At 35.2% G+C, this 16,573-nt stretch overlaps 1 protein-coding gene and 1 pseudogene across 6 annotated transcripts in view; both read right to left on the reverse strand.

The window, feature by feature from the left end:
• ELP4 (elongator acetyltransferase complex subunit 4) overlaps positions 1-16,573 on the reverse strand; it is a 278,539-nt gene that overhangs the window by 234,735 nt on the left and 27,231 nt on the right. The gene's annotated exons all lie outside the window — the stretch shown is intronic.
• Positions 4,094-6,049, reverse strand: LOC119536285 (annotated as a pseudogene).

The following is a 16,573-nucleotide window of genomic DNA, read 5'->3' on the forward strand; positions in this document are numbered from 1 at the left end:
CCTAGTTATAGAAAGAATCATGAATGATGAACAATATAGCATAGTAACTGGAAATATCCTGATTAAGATAAATTTTGTGAAATGTTTTAAAAAATGGACTAAACTTCCTACTTAATCACTGGTATTCACAGGTGTGATTGGTAAAACCTACTGCAATAACTTCCTTTAGTCAATGTGTACTGTTTAAGGGTGTGTGTACATTAACATGCTTTTCATTTTGCTTTAGAAATGCAAATTTATTATAGAAAAACAAAATAATATGTAATATCTAAGAAAAAAGGAAAGGTATTCAAGAAAGGAGATTAGTGTATTTGACAAGTATCAGTGGGTTATGAGTTTTTAAAATTATATAACTATATACTTAGCTTTTTAACCTGCTTTTAAGAAAACATGATATATGAAACTCCATATTAAGTAAAGCGATTATAGAATAATTGAGTTATAGAAGGATTTTTCTGCTTGCAAAGGATTCCCTACAAAATTCTTTTACATACTAAGTGTCCCTACTAAATATGAATTAAAATAATGGCTAAAAATGGGATATGACTATGATATTTCTAAATACAATTATTTTTAAAATGAAGGTAGTGACAATGATCTTTATTATCACCACTATTTCTTAAATCCAAGTCATAGAATTTTTTAATTGTTGGAAAAGAAGCAATGTAAAGTACATCAAAGAGATGTACTGTCGAAGAAACCTCCTCAATGGAGTGAGGCATTGTTAACTTCATTTAAGAGGTCATCAGTTAAATTCCTAGCTCAGGAACATACAAGTGACTGGTTTTGTTTCTTTGATATAATTTTATTGTTCCAGAATAAACCTAACTTATGAAAAACGTCACAAGCAAACATCTTCAGGGTGTGCATAGCACTAAATGGAATTGAAGGTCACTTTATTTTTATTAAATTTGCAAAATTATTTTCTTTGGTATATTTGGTATTAATAGCACAACATTGTTTCTGTTTCTGTTCTTTGAGTACTGAGAAGTAGAAGCAACTGGGTAAAAGGCATAAAATAAGTTTTCTTTAATTCTACAGCTGCCTGTATATTATATCAGTTTTAAGAAATATAAATAAAGGTAAGCTATTCTCTACTTCCAATTTAAGTCTTCGGTTTAATATTATCTACCCTGTTTCTAAAATCCAGCACAGACTTTTAGACACAAGTATAAACACAGTAATACTGTAGGAAGAACATTTTATAAAAATGATAAGCACATTTCAAAGGCCTCTGATTTCATTAACATGCCATAATTTGAAAGGATGGATGTAGGGAACTTAGGTCACTTTCTGCAACTGCCTGTCAGTTTCTGATTAACAAAACTTCAAATTCCAGGTAAGAAACACTGGCCGCTGAAAGAATAACAGACAGCCTTGTCTTCTTTGGGGTTTTCACACAGTAAAGTTATCATTTTGTGTATAATAAACTTCACAGCCTCTCTGTTTAATCTATGACCTTTGATGGTATGCTTTCTCCTTTCATAGAATCCTTTACTATTTAATTAATGGGATAATATATTAATTTGGGGAGCAGGTGAGAAAGTATTTTCTTTTAGTTTTAATGGCTCTGGTTTTCAGAATTTGAAGTCATTTATCCCTCTCAAAAGGATTGAAAGTATTCAGAAGAAAACTGAAATCTGTTTATATTATTCCCAATCTTGATGTCACATGGCTTTTCAAAGAATAAGTACTATATAATAGTTCCAAGATTTTAACATTTGTTTTGAGCATAACAATAACTATATAAAATTCACAAGCATATATTTTTTATGGGTTCAAAATAAAATTTCTGAAAGTAAATTTGAGATCTGAATTAATGCCATCTTATATTCAGATATTGCTTGAAGATTTGTAAAACAAAATCCCAGGCATCTTGTTTTATATTGGGAACTTTTGAAAAAGATAGCCAGGTTAAGTATTACCCTTACCCTAATGAGAGGTTAAGTGTCTTGCACAAGGTCCTGTAGCTGGTTAAGGACAATGCTGAAATTAAAATCTAAGTCTAGTGTTCCTTCCAGATCCCTTATAAATGTCACCTTCTTAGGAATAAATATTCTATCACAGGGTATGCCATTTTAGCTATGTGACTTAGGCAACATTTCTACATGCAAAATTCCTTTCTTTTGCTGACCGATGTACAAAATACCAATACCAAATATGCTTATTTTAATGTTATAGCAGAAAGGGTTCCCATTAACTAGTGAGAGAAACCTGGAGAGTGGATTTATTCCCTTTTACATTTTCATTTTCTTACCAGGAAATAAGGCACATGCCATCTTTAAAAGCTGGCTACAAATGCAGGTCACTGGAAGCAGTATTGAGGCTTTGCATTTTTTTTTTTTTTTTAGCCTTTTTAGCTTCCCAAAGAAAAACTAACTGTGGCTGCCATGGGAGAACTTAGAATTTTAAATAAACTCTCACAAGCAGCTAGGAGGAAAGAAAAAAAGAGTAAACGCTGGGGTCAAACAGCAAATTTCCGGCTCAGCTAGCACTTTAGACCTGTAAGCACTGGAAAGTGTATAGGTAGCCTGATAATTTTTAAACAAATAAAATGTCCACTAAGAAATGAAGGGAAACTATTCTGATTATGTCTTCAAATGTCTCTTTTAATATTTGTACTTACAGTATTGACAAAAGATATACAGTAACAAAAGTAATTTAAATAGGAAATACAATAATTATCATTATATAGTCTTAAAAATGTAAAATTGTATGGAAAATATGTCATCCATAAGCTATTGTTTATGCATAAAGCTTGTGAAATGGAATGACACAAGGGCCAGAAAATAATGTTTAATTATTGATAAAATGGTACTGCTTTTGTTATGAATAAGATTGCAACTTTGGAGAGGAGTGGACTAAAAATGTACACCAGTATATATGGTCAATGGAGGGGTGTTTCTTTAACTCCACTCTTACAGCTGTCCAAATTTTTGGCAGAACGAGGCAAAAAAGGATTCTATATGATATATGTTTGTATTCTATTCATTCAGAAAGACCAGACAAATGTAGTTAGTAATAGCAGACAACTGACTACTCACTGGATTCAGACTAATTTTTGTTCTGTGATAAGTGAATAACAGGTATTCACAGACTTTTTAAAATTGAGAGAAGGAAAGGAAAACTTTTAAATACTAATTCAAACTTCATATTGTTTACCAAATAATACTGCCTCATCTAATTTTAAATTAACTATTATCTCTGATCTCTATTAAAATGAAAAGTCAAAGCAAAACATACAAGGTATAAAGAGACAGATCTTAACAAATGAATTCAGTATTTGGGTAAAAGTCTGGTATTTTGGGATATAAAATGATACTTTCAAAACATTAAGATACTATTTTAATTTTTACTTAGGGATCTTAGGGCCCATGAAAAAGAATTCTGAATGTGTTAGTCTCAATTTTCATAACTATTTCTTGTATCACTCCATTAGTAAATATCCTGTTGATACATTAATTCATCAAACATGATATAGATTTTTTTAATGAATTGTTACTTATTCTGTCACTTATGGATTATGATAAAGTGATTATTCATTTTTAATTACGGAACATTTTCCCTATATAAAATATGTGACGTTTCACTTAATTGATTTTAAACTTAAACTATTTATTTTATGATATATTTGATACTAAAAAATATTATATGCTATAAACCCTTACTAAACATTAAGATAGCTATAACATTCCTACTGGTTATCATGTACTTACACTGGGTATATAATAACAAATAAACAATTAAGATTTTTTAGAGCATTCTAGCCTCCCATTTTAACTATGACTGATATTGGGCAGTGCATACTGTATATAAAACATTACTCAGAAAATTAATATAACAAGTCAAGAATTCAACTTTTATCTTCCTGAATAAATATTATCCAATATCTGGTATGTCATAATTAACAAATATTCAAATTAAGCTTTAAAACTGACCTTGGAATGCTATGAAATAGCATTTAAATTTACTTATGAATATTTTAGTTTCTTTAATTTTATATATATATATTTTGCAATTTTAACTTCTATTTATAGATATGTAATTAAAGTAAGCATAAAAACAAAATTATCAGGATAAACTGTCACTGCATTTTGTTTGCAGGGAGGAGTCAGGAAATGAAACAATGACAATATTCTAAGACACAGGAATGCCAAAATATATAGTGATTATTTCTCCAAGTGAGATAAGTAACTTTTGAAAGAAGTTTCCATTATGCAATGACTAGAAAATCTCAAATACAACTAAATAGCTATGCTATAGCTCAATAAGTACCATGAAATTGTTATGGGTTAGTGTACGTTTCAGTTTAGTATAGAACCACATTTTGAATTTTATAAAGACAGCAATTAATTATATTTTGGCTTTTACTCTAGATGCTTAATTAACATGGTTAAGGTTATAGTTCAAGCATATTAAGTGAAGGTAGTTGATAATTATGACAATCTTTTGCAAACTATGCACACTGTAAAATGCTTAAATGGATCGAAACCAGTGTTAATTAATTAGCATCTTACACACACATACCCACATAAGCAGAACCAGGAAAAACGCTATCAAAGGCAATCATTCTAAATGTAATATGGCAACAAAGAAATAAAGCAATAGGATCAGGACTCACTATATAAAGGTGACTGGTTCAAACACAAAGCTAAGAGCCTTTATCAGTCATCTTAATCAAATGGCTTGCAGAAAGCATCAAATTCCCAGTAAACTATTCTATGAAAGTCTGTACATCTTTTGAAAAAGTTTCACATCTGTAAAACCAGGATAAGGCTACAACTATCTTGAAGTATGGACAAGATATCAGACCTTATAGTAAGATTCTCAGCCATATGTAAGATAGAAAGATCTCCATGCAGCGTATGCTCCTTGGCTTCTGAAAAGTTTCATGTGCATAATACAAAAGTTGCCGAAGAAGTAAACTGCAGTGGAGTAGTTCAGTTAAGCTTCCATGATTTAACCTTTAAACCTCAGGAATGGTATGATCCATCAGGCTTTTCATAATGCTTGGTGCCATCTGTTTAACAATACATTCAAAGAAAAAAGCAGGCATGATTGTAATACCAACTACGATCCCAGATGTTGACAATGTCTGCAATTTGAGAGTACTTCAATCCAATGACTTTCTGTCCCTTGATTTCACAGATGTGTTCTGGGAGAAGACTGTTTCAGGCTGCAGAGCTTTCTTTTACTATGGACGTTATTTTTCCACTTTTGAAGATAAAGCCAATATGTCCAGTACTATCCTTATGCATGGTAATAGTCTGCTCAAAGGGTCTGTCACAAACAGTCATAGTAATCCTTTCTCCAAAAGCCTGTTTGAGCACTTTGCTTTATCAGAGCTCCAGCCTGCACAGTTTTCACTGTTAATCTGGAGTACTTGATACCAAATCTCAGACCAACTAACAATGCTGCAGAATTAGCTTGGACTGGCTGGATAAGTACATCATTATTTACTGATTTAAGTCGGAGGCCAATTTTTCCATCTTCATCCATACACAAAATAACTTCACGAATCCCTTGCTTAATTTCTGCTCTTCAAATCCCAACATCATTACCAGTTACAGGAGCTACCATATCATTTACACTGGAAGGTCTTACAACCAAACCCTGTGTTGGTTCTCCAGAGACCATGGCCATATTTGCATGTATTTCTTCTTTATTTAGACTCAGGCCCATGTATTGAGAGAACTCCGGATACAGTTTAGGATAGAGACTTCCATCTTGAGAAATGGAAGCAGAAGCTTCTGACAAAACTTCTAGGTTGGCAGGGTTTGCAGAAAAGGCAGCTTGAGCCTGAATTACTTTGTCTACTTTCAGGTCTTCAAGAGATGGATACAAAGACATTTTTGCAGGATTTTTCTGGGATGCAGGACCACTCACTGTCACTTCCAAACGGCACGGACTTCCAAAACCTGAGGGCAGGAAAGCAGCGCACACCTGGGCAGCCGCCGGCTCACCCCATGCCTCATGGCACCGCCCCTGCCTCTAATTTTATAATATTAACACATAACATCATAATATTAAAAATTACGAAATAATAGAAAAATTTTGGCATTTTCAAGTTCTAAAGAAATGTTTCTGTGTATGTGTGTGTTATGTGTAACTTTTACTTAATTGAAGAAACAGTCTACTGATAAATATTTAACATAAAAATGTAATTTTTACTATTTTAGAAAACATTCAGTTTCCATACAGAATACTTATCACTATATTTGAGATGATTAAAAAAAGTCCTTTAAATAAAAAAGTTAACTGAAAAATACTTACCATATGTGTTTATACATGCTTTAATAACGTTATGTATATTGTTCTATAGGATTTTCTAAGGGGTGTAATTTTTCAGTGTTACATCGTAATGCTGACTTCCTGAAGGCGTTCTGACTACAATAGGCACGAATATGTTTTCAAAGGATGATGGATAAATTGCTAGGTGGATACATAATATATCTTAGGCAGCTGATGGGGCTTTTTATCCTTTACTTGTCTTTTAGTTATACACAGTTTTAAGGTAATTATGGTCTGTAATGTTGTCTATTCCTTTTTCTTATATCAGAAATATTTGCCTTGGTTATAGGTTCCAGAAATCTACAATCATATATCATAAAATTAAAACTAAGCAATTGCAGCATTTTATTCCTGCTTTGTGTCTCTAAACAGTGTTAATGCCTTGGTTCTGGTCATTCATTGTTGGACTTTTTACATAAAAATAAAGCTTTAAAAATGTAACTATAATTGAATTGGGCACACCGAAATCCTGACTAAATATTATGTACAAAAACCTACTTATCTAGATTAGTATTCAACCTCTCGTTTTAAATTACAAAAATATTTTGTTTATCCTTCTGAGAAGATGCCAGAAACTTTGTCATTGCATTGATGTTACAAACAGCATAAATAATTTAAAATTTGATCAGCCATTATTTTCTAACACAGTCAATTCTAAACATTTGTGAACACTGACTGGACCACATTAAACATGCGTATCAAAAAAACTGTTAATTTTGTACATTCTTATAGAAAAAAATGGCATATTATTTTTTTTATATCAAATACTGCTTTACTATTCCATATCAAACATGTAAGAAATCTCAAATGGCAAGATTGGGAATTCAAGAAATACTACTGAGTGAAGAAGATTCTATTAACTCATAAAGCAGATTTATTTTCATAGTAACGCTGAATGAAATACAAGAACATAATCAAAGTTAAAACAGCTTAAAAATGAATAATTTTAATAATGTAAGGAATCATTAACGTGTGCATGTTACTTAGCATGAAGAAGCTTTGGACTACTTTCATTAACTGTCTATATGTGGTTTTAATTAAAAGCAAAAAATGGCATTAAAATCAAAGGAGATAAATTTCTCCTGAGGATCACATACTCAAGTTTATGGCTAATTTGATGTTTAATTTCATTGAATATATTATTGATAAATACTCATTTGTTATGTAAAGCAGTCTTGTTGCTAACTAAAAACAACTTCTTCCAGGCCACTTGTAAGAACAGCACAAAATTTCAAAATGCAGTAACAAATCTGCAATGTTATATAAAATCAACCTAATGCTCCTGACCATTATGTCTTCGTGGTGTGGCAGCAATCATAATTGTCTTTGATAATATGTTCCAAGAGCATAAGATAAAACATAATGGATATGAAGACATGAGAACACATTCTTTAGTTAAAAACAACTATGCTAGTCTAGAGAAGAATCCTTTCAGATTTCAAAAACAAACGGTCCAAACTATTTTAATATTTATTTCTGTTGAAATATAAGACTATATTTAAGTTCCAGGAAACAGATTAGCATGTTGTATATAAACATAAACTTAGTTCAGTCTCAAAAATATGGAAAAAGTCATGTAAAATATCTGTCAACACTGAAACCAACAATATGTTCTCTGAAGAAAAAAGAAATCCCTAAGTATATTGATGATCAGAAATTTATTTTAAATAATCATCTTTCTAGAGAGTAATTAAGGAAGGGGGAACAATAATCCAATAAGAACAGATAAGCTATCGTGGGTAAATTTAACGTTCTGGGAATGCCCAGGAATGACTATGGTCTGTTAATTTCTGATGGGTATAGTAGGAATAAGTTCACAGAAATGTTGCTATATTAGGTTACTTTCTTGGGGTAGAGTAGGAACATGTTGGAAGTAAAGTAGTTAGCTTAGGTTAGTTGTCTTTTTCTTACTCCCTTGTTATGGTCTCTTTGAAATGTTCTTTTATTGTATGTTTTTAAAAATTTTTTTTTTATTTTTCATACAGTTGATTTAAAAAAAAAAGTTAAAAAAGGAAAAAAACAAGGAAAAAAATATGCAGAGCCCCCTTGAGGAGCTGGTGTAGAATGCAGGAGTACTGGCCTGCTCCACCGCGAGGGCTGCTAACATGCCCACAGACATAGGGGACTGGTGGTTTGATGGGTTGAGCCCTCTACCACAGGATTTGCCCTTGGGAAGACTGTTGCTGCAAAGGAGAGGCTAGGCCTCCCTGTAATTGTGCCTAAGAGCCTCCTCCCGAATGCCTCTTTGTTGCTCAGATGTGGCCCTCTCTCCTTAGCTAAGCCAACTTGGCAGGTGAAATCACTACCGTCCCCCCTACGTGGGATCAGACACCCAGGGGAGTGAATCTCCCTGGCAATGTGGAATATGACTCCCGAGGAGGAATGTAGACCTGGCATCGTGGGATGGAGAACATCTTCTTGACCAAAAGGGGGATGTGAATGGAAATGAAATAAGCTTCAGTGGCAGAGAGATTCCAAAAGGAGCCGAGAGGTCACTCTGGTGGGCACTCTTACGCACAATTTAGACAACCCTTTTTAGGTTCTAAAGAATAGGGGTAGCTGGTGGTGGATACCTGAAACTATCGAACTACAACCCAGAACCCATGAATCTTGAAGACAATTGTATTAAAATGTAGCTTATGAGGGCTGACAATGGGATTGGGAAAGCCGTAAGGACCACACTCCCCTTGGTCTAGTTTATGGATGGACGAGTAGAAAAATAGGGGAAGGAAACAAACAAACAGACAAAGGCACCCAGTGTTCTTTTTTACTTTAATTGCTCTTTTTCACTTTAATTATTATTCTTGTTATTTTTGTGTGTGTGGTAATGAAGGTGTCAGGGATTGATTTTGGTGATGAATGTACAACTATGTAATGGTACTGTGAACAATCGAATGTACGATTTATTTTGTAAAATAAAAGATAAAATCACCTTTCAAATAATACTTAAGATAACAGGAAAACAACACTAACGGTTTCTTTTGTTTCTTTACTTACAAACAAGAGCCTGCATTTACATGTATTGTGATATTTCTGAGGTATAATTTTCATGGAAGAAATTCTAAGTGCAATATGCTGATTTAGTTTCTGTGCCCAAGATAATCTTCATTCAAATTTTTTTTTGAGAAGCAGTAACATAAAAGTTATACCTATATTTTGGCAATCCAAAAAGAATTGCTATGGAAGAAATTATAGTAAGCATTACACTAACTAGAATAGAATGACATACTTTGGGAACGACTAATATAGGTTCATTGAACTACATCAATACAAGGATTTAATAATATTGGGCATAGTGTTGTCTAAACTTAGAAAAGTTGATTTGGATCAGGTAAGGTGACTTGTTTCCATCACTTTTTCTTTCTTTTCCCAAATGTGTTAATTTTATTAAAGCCCAACCGTGGGCGAGCAGTCAGAACCCACTGGCATTTTCCAGTATCCCCTCTGTGTGGAGAACTTTTTTTTTTTAATCACATTTTTTTATTGTAGAATATAACATATATACATAAAAGTGTTAACTTTCCAAGTACAATTTAACAAGTAGTTAGTAAATTTCAAAGAATACTATAGGCTACAATTCCACAGTTTCAGTTATTTCCTTATTATGAATTATACAAAAAGGTACTATCTTTCAAAGTATGATTTAAGCAGTATAAATATAGGAAATTTCCAAAGTTATTATACATTATAGTACCATAGTTTCAGTTATTTCCTTATTGGGAAATCTAATATATACACAAAAAGTTATAGCTTTCAAATTACAATTTAACAAGTAGCTATATAACAAATTTTAAACGATGTTATGAGTTACAGTTCCACCATTTAAATTTTTTCCTTCTAACAATTCTAATACCCTAGCAAAGGAATAGGAAATTATATAAAGATTCAGTATTCCTAATCCTTTGTTAAATTCCATCTTGTCTGTTGCTATCCCTCCCTCTAGTTTAATCACTTTCTCGATCTTCAGGGATGTCTAGGCAGTGACCACCATAACCTGTTCATGTTGAAAAGGGGTGTCAGCTTTATGAGCAAAGGGGACACACCTAGTTGAATTTCTCGAAGAGGCTATTGCCTCTGGGTTTCGGGACTTAGCTGGCATTGGGGCACGCTGAAGGATTTAAGTTTCTGACAAATAAACTTACTGAACGAAACTTTTATCCTATTAATTATATTCCCCAGTATTCCTATTAATTATACTCCCCAGTACACAATATGTAGATTTTTCCCATGTACCCTTCTGTTGTAAACTCTGTGCCAGTGTCATATCTTAGAAGTATATCATGCAAGCACCTATCTATATTTGTGGTGCTGATAAGGGAAATATGCCTTTAAACAACCCCTTTCATTCCTATTCGCCTTCAGTATAGCTCCAATATTTATAATCTCATTAACAAACAATCGTCACCCTATCTATTACCACACCTTTGAATTCACCATCATTAACATATCTGAACATATTACACTATCATTCCCCATCACTAGCTACTGTCAATCACTAGGTCCCCAATATTGTTACATTATAAGACACTGATTTTAAATTGTTCAGATAGTTCACAGAAGTGGGAACATACAATATCTCTCCTATTGCATCTGAGTTATTTCACTCAGAATTATATCTTCAGGGTTCATCCATGTTGCCATATGTTTCAAGACCTTGTTGCTCCTTACTGCTGCATAGTATTCCATCGTATGTATACACCACATTTTGTTTGTCCACTCGTCTGCTGAAGGACACTTGGGTGTTTCCATCTCTTGGCAAATGTGAACAAGCTGCTATGAACATTGGTGTACAAATGTCTGTTTATGTCACTGTTTCCAAATCTTCTGTGTATATACTGAGAAGTAGAATTGCCGTATCATACAGTAATTCAATATCTAGTTTTCTGAAAAACTGCCAAACTGTCTTCCAGTCCCACCAGTGATAAATAAGAGTTCCAATTTCTCCACATCCTCTCCAGCATTTGTAGTTTCTTGTTTGTTGGATGGTAGCCATTCTCATTGGTGTGAGATGATATGTCATTGCGGTATTGATTTGCGTCTCCCTACTAGCTAGTGAAGAAGAATGTTTTTTCATGTGATTTTTAGCCATTTGTATTTCCTTTTCAAAGAAATGTCTTCATATCTTTTGCCTATTTTATAATTGGGTTGTTTGTACTATTGTTGTTGAGTTGTAGGGTTTCTTGACATATGCAAGATACCAGTCTCTTATCAGATACATGGTTTCCAAATATTTTCTCCCATTGCATTGGCTGCCTTTTCACCATTTTGACAAATTCCTTTGAGGTACAGAAGCTTCTGATTTTGAGAAGTTCCGATTTATCTATTTTTTTTCTTTCGTGGCTTGTGCTTTGGGTGTAAGGTCTAAGAAGCGACCTCCTAATACTAGGTCTCGAAGATGTTTCCCTATATTTACCTTCTAGGAGTTTTAAGGTACTGTCTCTTATATTGAGGTCTTTCATCCATTTTGAGTTAATTTTTGTATAGGGTGTAGGGAAGGTGTCCTCTTTCATTCTTTTTTTTTTTTTAAATTTTATTTTGAAATAAATTCAAACTTACAGGAACAGCTGCAAAAACAGTACAAACCCTGTACACAGAACTCCAGCATACCCCAACCCCCCTCCCCTAATACCCCGATCCACCAACTTTAACATCCTGTCACACCACCATTTCTTTCTTTCCCTCCCTCTCTTCCTCCCTACCATCCACCAGCTATTGCTCTGTCTTCTGAACATATGAGAACAAGCTGCACACATCCTTGAACAAAGTATATAATTCACATATACATTTCCCATGTACAAGAACATTCTTTTATGCAATTCCATTAAGCGCAGCTAAGAAGTTCAAGAAATTCAACATTGATACAAAGCTTACATTCTATATTTCCTTTTTTTTCTTTCTTTTGTCCAAACTGTGTCCCTTTGGGCCTCCTCTCCTCCATCCTCAGATCCCATCCAGGATCATCCTTGGCATTTAACTGTCATTATCTATTTAGACTTTTTTTTTTTTTTTTCAATTGTGGAAACATATATACAGCCTAAATCTTCCCATTTCAACCCCTCCCTAGGATTCCATTAGTGAGATTAATCACATTTAGAATGTTGCAATGCTATCACCTTCCCACCATCCATTACTAGAAATTTCCGTTCAGCCCAAACAGAAACCTTACACTCATTTCTTAACTCCCCATTGCCCCTTCCCCCACTTCTTGTAACCCATATTCTACTTTTCATCTCTATGGTCATGTTCTCTGATACTTTCTTTGTGTTTACCATGGGGGCTTAAATTTAACCTCTTAATCTATAACAATCTTGTTTTTCTTTGATACCAACTTAACTTCAATAGGACACATAAACTATGTTCCTATACTCCTCCATTCCCCCACCTTTATGCAGTTCTTGTCAAAAATTACATAGTTCACATTGAGTCCAAAACCACTGATTTATCATTACAGTTTATGTATTTTAGATCCTGTAGGAAGTAAATAGTGGAGTTACAAATCAAAAATACAGTAGTATTGTTATTTATATTTACCAGGTGATCTTTACTGGGAGTCTTTATTTCTTCATGTGGTTTCAGTCAATTGTATAGTGTCCCTTCCTTTCAGCCTGCTCAATTTCCTTTAGCATTTCTTATAGGACTAATCTACTGGTGATGAAGTCCCTCAGCTTTTGACTATCCTGGAATGTTTTCATCTCCCCCTCATTTTTACCTTCCAGTTGTTTGTGAATTTTCTAACTCTCTGATGGTTATTGACTTCTATTTGTATTCCACTGTGGTCAGAGAATGTGCTTTGAATAAATTTAATTTTTTTACAAATTTATTGAGGCTTGTTTTATGTCCCAGAATATGATCTATTCGGGAGAAAGATCCGTGATCACTAGAGAAGAATCTGTGTCCTGGTGATTTGGGATGTAATATTCTATATATGTCTGTTAAATTTCTCTATGTCTCTCTCTACTTTCTTTGTTTCTCTGTTGGTAGGGCTCCCTTTAGTATTTGAAGTAGGGCAGGTCTTTTATTAGCAAAAGCTCTCAGCATTTGTTTGTGAAAAATTTAAGCTCTCCCTCAAATTTGAAGGAGAGCTTTGCTGGATAAAGTATTCTTGGTTGGAAATTTTTCTCTCTCAGAATTTTAAATATGTCATACTACTGCCTTCTTGCCTCCATGGTGGCTGCTGAGCAGTCACTACTTAGTCTTATGCTGTTTCCTTTGTATGTGGTGAATTGCTTTTCTCTTGCTGCTTTCAGAACTTGCTCCTTCTCTTCAGTATTTGTCAATCTGATCAGAATAGGTCTTGAAGTGGGTTTATTTGGGTTTATTCTACTTGGAGTTCGCTGGGCATTTATGCTTTGTGTATTTATATTGTGTAGGTGGTCTGGGAAGTTTTCCCCAACAATTTCTTTGAATACTCTTTCTAGACCTTTACACTTCTCTTCCCCTTCTGGGACACCAATGAGTCTTAAATTTGGACGTTTTATTTTATCGATCCTGAGATCCATTTCGATTTTTCTGATTTGTTTCTCCATTCTTTCTTTTGTTCTTTCATTTTCTGTTCTGTGCTCCTTGAGGACGCTGAGTCGTTGTTCAACTTCCTCTAATCTTGTATTGTGAGTATCCAGAGTCTTTAATCTGGCCAACAGTTTCTTTTATTTCCATAAGATCTTCTATTTTTTTATTTACTCTTGCAATTTCTTCTTTATGCTCTTCTAGGGTCTTCTTTATGTCCTTTATATCCTGTGCCATGCTCTTCTTCATATCCTTTATGTCCTGTGCCATGCTCTTGTTGTTTGATTTTAGTTCTTTGATTAATTGCACCAAGTACTGTATCTCTTCTTCTGATCTTTTGATTTGGGTGTTTGGGATTGGGTTCTCCATATCATATGCTTTAAGATTTTCTGTTTTTGGCCTCTTGGCATTTGCTTTACTTGATAGGGTTCTTTCTGGATATAAAAAGCACTGATCTCTAATTTGTCAGATCTACAGCTTGGTGGTGTACACTTTCTCTAACTAGCCAGTAGATGGCATCCACGAGTCACCTATTCCCCTCAAGTCAGTTCTTCCCAACTTTGTCTTTGTGGTGTGTGGGAATCTGACTCTTGTGGGGCTCAATTGGTGCACTAAATTTGGGTGTGTTGTTGCTGCTGTCTGCCCTGAATGTGGGGCGTGTCTGGGTGGTTAGGGAGGCAGGGCAGCTTTAATAATCAAACCTCCCAGGTGCTCCCGGCCAGAGATTTAAGGCTGTTGCGAAAGTCTAAGCCTTCATTTCAGTCTTGCCACAGACTGTCTCTCCTCCTGACCCACAAGTCCTTGTTATTGGTGTAGGGTCCCTGGGATTTCCGAGCAGGTCCCCCTTCCCAGCCGTGCTCTTTCTGGACCTCTGCTGAGGGAAGGCTGTGCCACGTCACAAGAGTGCACCAGCACTCCAGGAAAGCCCTGGGCTGCTGGGCCGTGCAGGGGTGTTCCCAGCCTGCTGTAAAGATGGTTGAATGGGGCATGTTAATTTCCCCCTTTCACACAGCTCTGCCTTCCCAGCTCCGGGACAATTAGCTGTGGGTGCAGTAAAGGCCACTGTCCACGGCCAATATTGTGGTGTGTGTGCAGTGCTGCGGGAAGTACTCCCTGTCACACTGGGACCCTTGGTGTGGCTCTGGGCTACAGCTCCAGCCCTGGGCAGGAGTCTTTCCAGCCCGCCGGGGAGATGGCTGCAAGGGGCGTGGTTTCTTTCTCCTTTAGGCTCCCCTCTGCCCCCTGGCCATGAGACAATCAGCAGCGGGCTGTCCTCCATGCCAGACACTGAGATGTTGGCACAGTACGCTCCTGCTGTGCTTCACTGCATGGTTCTCACCATTGTAACTGCAGCCACTCCCGTTTTTTTTTTTTTTTTTTTTTGAAAAGAAGTAGTCTGTCTCCAAACACCAACCCATGGTTTCCTCACGCTGTAGTGTGGCCGCTGGACTTTCAGCTGGCTCACTCACTCGCTTCAGAATGCAGACTCCCAGTTTCACCAAATTCACGGTCCCTGTGGATTTAGCAGACCTTGTCCGGCTGGTGCATTGCTGGAACTGGTGTTCTGGGTCACTTTCTGGCTTTTATCTAGTATTTTTCACGGAGGTATTTTTTTGCCCTGTCTCACCTAGCCGCCATCTTAGGTTCTCCCCACTTTCATTGTTTTTGTTATGGCTATCCAGTTCTCCCAGCCCCATTTGTTGAATAGACTGTTATGTCCCAGTTCAGTAGATTTGGGCACCTTATCAAAAATCAGTCGACTGTACATCTGGGGGTTTATTTCCGAACTGTCAATTTGATTCCATTGATCAATATGTCTATCTTTAGGCCAATACCATGCTGTTTTGACCACTGTAGCTTTATAGTAGGCTTCAAAGTCTGGAAGTGAAAGTCCTCCCACTTCGTTCTTCTTTTTTAGGATGGTTTTGGAAATTCGAGGCCCCTTTCCCTTCCAAATAATTTTGAGAACTAGCTTTTCCAAGTCTGCAAATTAGGTTGCTGGAATTTTGATTGGGATTGCAATGAATTTGTAGATCAGTTTGGGTAGAACTGACATCTTAACAATATTTAGTCTCCCTATCCTTAAGCATGGAATATTTTCCCACCTATTTAGGTCCTTTTTTATTTCTTTTAGTAAAATTCTGCAATTTTCTGCGTAAAGATCTTTTACATTCTTGGTAAGTTTATCCCTACTTAATTTTTTTAGTTGTTATTGTGAATGGAATTTTTGATTGCCTCTTCAGTTAGGTCATTACTAGAGTATAGGAACATTACCGACTTATCTGCATTAATCTTATATCCTTCCATTCTGCTGCATTCGTTTATTAGCTCAAGTAGCTTTGTGGTCGAATTCTCAGGATTTTTCAAACATAAGGCCATATTGTCTGCAAATAATGACAGTTTTACTTCTTCTTTCCCAATCTGGATACTTTTTAATATCTTTATCTTGGCGAACTGCTCTGGTTAGAACTTCTAGCACAACGCTGAATAATAAAGGTGACAATGGGCATCCTTGTCTTGTTCCTGATCTTAGGGGGAAGACTTTCAGCCTCTTATCGTTGAGTACTATGCCGGCTGTGGGTTTTTCACATATGCCCTTTATCATATTGAGGAAGTTTCCTTCAATTCCTACCTTTTGAAGTGTTTTTATCAAATAGGGATGTTGAAATTTGTTGAATGCTTTTTCAGCATCTATCAAGTTGATCATTTGAATTTTCCCTTTTGATTTGTTAATGTGTTGAATTACATTAATTCATTTTCTTATGTTGAACTACCC

The sequence above is a fragment of the Choloepus didactylus genome, chromosome 6, assembly GCF_015220235.1.
Source record: "Choloepus didactylus isolate mChoDid1 chromosome 6, mChoDid1.pri, whole genome shotgun sequence".
In the NCBI taxonomy this organism is placed as follows: Eukaryota; Metazoa; Chordata; class Mammalia; order Pilosa; family Megalonychidae; genus Choloepus; species Choloepus didactylus.